The sequence below is a fragment of the Mustela erminea genome, chromosome 5, assembly GCF_009829155.1.
Source record: "Mustela erminea isolate mMusErm1 chromosome 5, mMusErm1.Pri, whole genome shotgun sequence".
In the NCBI taxonomy this organism is placed as follows: domain Eukaryota; kingdom Metazoa; phylum Chordata; class Mammalia; order Carnivora; family Mustelidae; genus Mustela; species Mustela erminea.
Genome location: NC_045618.1, coordinates 110326549 through 110331025, shown reverse-complemented (window position 1 = coordinate 110331025; position 4477 = coordinate 110326549). Strand labels below are relative to the sequence as shown.

General features: G+C 40.4%; 1 non-coding gene across 1 annotated transcript; it reads left to right on the top strand.

Moving 5' to 3' along the window:
• The first annotated feature begins 3746 nt into the window (after positions 1-3746).
• On the top strand, positions 3747-3853 carry LOC116592122. Its single transcript, XR_004286314.1, has one exon. It is a non-coding gene; the product is annotated as a U6 spliceosomal RNA (small nuclear RNA).
• Positions 3854-4477: the final 624 nt, after the last annotated feature.

Below are 4477 nucleotides of genomic sequence, written 5' to 3'. Positions count from 1 at the left end.
CCTGGGCAGAATCTCTTCTGTTGGTCCCTGCTTGTTTCCCTGGCAAATGGTTTTTATTCTGCAGACAGGTCCTCTCCATTCAGGGCGGGGAAATGTCCCCCTAGCAACAGCCCTGTGTTCTGTGGTATGCTGGAACCAGCTTGCACCTGCTTGCGAGAGCCAACTTTTAAAATTTCAGGGTGTGAAATGTAGTCACTAATAAAGATTAAATTATATTAATTTGCAATTAGTTAAGTTATATTAAAAGTAAACACCATCAATGCCCCAAACTCATCACTTCCTAAATTATGTTACTGCATTTTACTATTATCTATATTCTTGACATTATTTATGACTGTTCTATCTGTAAGGTGGAAATTCTGTGTAATGGCATGCTAGTGTGCATCACTTTCCAACCCCATGTTTAGTGATGTCACATTAGAAACTTGGTCAGCTATGGAAATCAGCTAATGCTACAAATCAGTGTTTGATTTATTGCTTTGTCAATTGCATAAACTTAATAGAGTGATGGAGAAAATGCAGATTATAAATAATGCAGATTAAATTTAAAAGTGTTTATGTCTTCAGAGATCACACTGTAAGTAGCAACAAAACATTTGAGGATATAATCTTCCAGTAGTCTCAGTCATAGGAATTATGAATAATTCCTCTCATTCCTTTAAATTCTTCTTCAACTACATTATGCTTTTTGTGTGTGCGCAGGTGAGAGACTTTTGATGTTCTCAAAACTGCTTTACCTTGTTATGTATAATTTCCTATGTTTCAAAAATAATTTAGAAACCTATTTTAAATAATTGTTGCATGTTTAGCTTAGTAGCATATTTGGAATTTATTGTGGTGTATGTTGTGAAAGTGTGGGTAGAAATTAAAAATTTTAATTTTACACTAAATTTTTCCCAACAACACTGAATAATTAACAGATCATGTAGTTTGTAGCCTGCATGTTCTAGGCACTGAATCAGAGCTAAAGAAACATATGTGCAGGAGACTTGATCTCTGACACTAAGGAGTTCACAATGTGGTGAGGGAGACAAGTAGGTAAAACCAACACTGTAAGTGATTTAATTTTAGTGGGTTTTACTTTCTCTGCTGTCTGGGTGACCTTCTAGTGAATGCAAGAATCATTCCACTGTGTTCAAGTCCACACACATGCACCATGAGGAACTTCCCTGTGCTAATTAAGATCCTATCTCTTGAGCCACCCAATTCAGCCATCTCCTTTCCAGGGATTTGTTGCTTCTCTAGAGTTCTACCCAGGAGAGGGGCAGATCATCTCTGTCTTGACACGCATAGACTTATTGGGGTTTTTTGTTATTTCCTTTAGAAATTCAGGGCTCTGTCCACATTGCAGTAGAGACAGGACTTTCTTACTCCTTGCTTTCTCTCCAGCTTGTTTCCCTTCTTTTAGCATGGGGGAATTTTTTCTCATCTAGGCTGGAAGTGGGAACACATGAGGTAGCTGGTTCTTGTTAGTTATTTTCCAAATCTTTTGGGAAATAGTATAGTGCCATGATTAAATGGAAGGGTTAAGAATTTGGACTTTGAAAACAGAATACCTAGGTGCATAGTCCTGGCTCTAACACATACCGGTTTGGAGACCTTGTGCAAGTTACTTGACTCCTCTGTGCATCAGTATCATTGCTGGGAATAATGTAAACACCTACTCTTGTGCCTGGTGCATAAATGTTCAATAAATATTTGTTGGATTAGATGAAATTCTGTTTTACTCTATTAGAATTAAATGAGATTAGGGGGCACCTGGTGTTCCAGTTGGTTGAGCATGGGACTCTTGGTTTTGGCTCAGGCCATGGTCTGGGTTCTTGGGATTGAGCCCTGCCTCAGGGTCCATGCTCAGAAGTCAGCTTGGGCTTCTCTCTCATCCTCTTCTTCTGCTTCCCCTCCCCCAACTTGCACATTTTTTTTTTCTCTCTCTCTCTCTAAATATCATCTAAAAAAAAAAAGAATTAAATGAGATTAATGAGAGAATGCATATAAATTACTTAGGGCAGTCTATTGCCCGGTAAGACTACATATAGCCTTTACTAGAACATTTTATGTATTGCATTTCTGTTTCTCCAATGCTTAGGCTTTGGAAATCCAAAAGCCAGGAAAAGGTGAGCTGTTTGAGGAGTGACAGTGTAATGATAGCAGGAGAGTATCAGTAAATATGGAGATTCAGGAGGAGATAACTTATTAATGTATCAAAAATATCATATCCTCATATGCAGGTGTCTCTCATACAATTTCTCCAGTCATGGTCTTTTCTCTCTCCAAAGCATCTTTTTAAAGGATAATCAAAATATAACCAATATGTATATATTAGTTTCAGATATTTAACATAATCACTCAAATTTGTGCATATTGCAAAATGATCACTACAATGTCTAGTTAACATCCATCACCATATGGAGTTACAGAAATTGTTTTGGTGATCAGTCCCCAAAGCATCTTGCACACCGGTTGCATACAGATTCCTTCTCCTAAAATACTATGTCACTTCTTTACTCAAAACATGTCTTTACTTGCCCACAGGATAAGCTCAAACTCAAAGTGGCCCAATGAATCCATAACTGTGCCTCTAATTCTATCTCCCATTTCTCTTTGTTAATTCTGAATTATCTACTTTTTGTCACACATCCTAGGCTTTCCTTTAGTATGCTTTCCTTTTTTTCTAGTTCTCTCACTTAGGAAGCCTCCCTCCTCTTCTCACTGAGGCTGCCCATCAGGGGTGAAATCCAGCTCATAATCATCTCACCAACTGGTGTGTCTTCCTTAGTCCTGTGACTGCCCCCAGGAGGCTCCTTTCCCTCATTCTTCCTAAGAGAGACCTCCCAAAGCGGCTGGCCAGTAGCAGCACTGGGCAGGAGAGACTTAGGGTTTCATCTGTAATCATTTGTAATCTTTTCTCTACTATAGCGAGACAACACTGCCACAAAGAAAGTGTATGGTGGCACTAGGAGAAGACACAGGAAGGGCCCTTTTCCCTGTCTTGGAAGTCAAAGAGAACTTTCGGAAGAAACGATATCTACGAGCTGAAGGAATTATGTCTGGTGATACAGGACACAGGTGAAGGAAGAAAGAGAGAGCATGGTAAGTACAAGGAATGAAAAGGGTGTGTAGGGAACAAGGAAGTATGCGATGGGGTGGCAATGGGAAATGAGGAGTTGACAATCAATACATAAACAGGAATCAGACAGGGATGATTAGGAGAAGCCTAGCTAAGGGCTTTGGACTTTCTCCTGAGGGTAAGGGGGGACTTAGAAAGGCAACATAAATAGATTTCAGGAAGTACAGGGTGAAAAGTGAATTGGGGTGGAGCTCGGAGTTGGGAATGGAGCTGAGTAAGGCAGGAAAAGGCATGAAGCATGGGGACAAGGTTAGACTATCACAGCAATGCAACTGCAGGATGAATTCTGGTATTGTTTGTTACTGCACCATAACCTAGTCTGTCCTGATTGATGCAGTTATGAATTTGCTTTCTTTTATTTATTTATTTTTTAAAGATTTCATTTATTTATTTGACAGAGAGAGACAGCCAGAGAGGGAACACAAGCAGGGGGAGTGGGAGAGGGAGAGGGAGAGGGAGAAGCAGGCTTCGGGCCGAGCAGAAAGCCGAATGCGAATGCGAATGCGCGGCTCCATCCCAGGACCCTGGAATCACGACTTGAGCAGAAGGCAGTTGCTTAACAGACTGAGCCATCTAGGTGCCCCTGCACTTGTTTTAGGTACAAGAAATTAGGGGAACAGTTCTCGCTTCAGCAGCACCTATACAAAAATTGGAATGATACAGAGAAGATTAGCATGGCCCCTGCTCAAGTATGATACGCAAATTCATGAAGCGTTCCATATTTTTCTGCCTCTCTGTATACTTGTGATCTCTTTCTGTCAAATAAATTAAAAAAAAAATATTAGGGGAACAATAATTCTCAACCCTGACTGCATAGGTGGTGCCCTGATCACAAACAGTGCCAGGAATGATAGTGGACAGTGAATACTTTTAAGAGATGTATGGGAGGCAGAATGAGCAGCATTGGAGGTGGGGGATAGGGATAGAAAAGGGTTAATGGGACAGCCTGGGTGGGTGGAGGGAGCACTCCTGAGATTGGAAACTCTGGAGAGGGAAGAAAGTTTGTATATGTTGAATTAGGGATCCCTGAGGAATTGCCACCCAGAGAGAGGCAGTTGGCACACAGGTATGCGTGTCTAGAGTTTCAGGAATGAATCTGTGTCTTGGAAGTAAGAAATCTGTGGATTTCTGTACATTGGTATCTACCATATCAGAGTTAGGGACAGCAATCCCTATGATCAAACACATTAATATCTATACAGCAAAACATGTCAATATTCACAACGAGTGGGATAAAGAGAGTACGGATAGCCTCCTGACTGGTCATATTGGGATTTTCTGGCAAACAATTTTGTGAAAAAACAAGTTTAGGATTTCAAACGTTTTCGTTTCAGAAATGTGGATACAAGA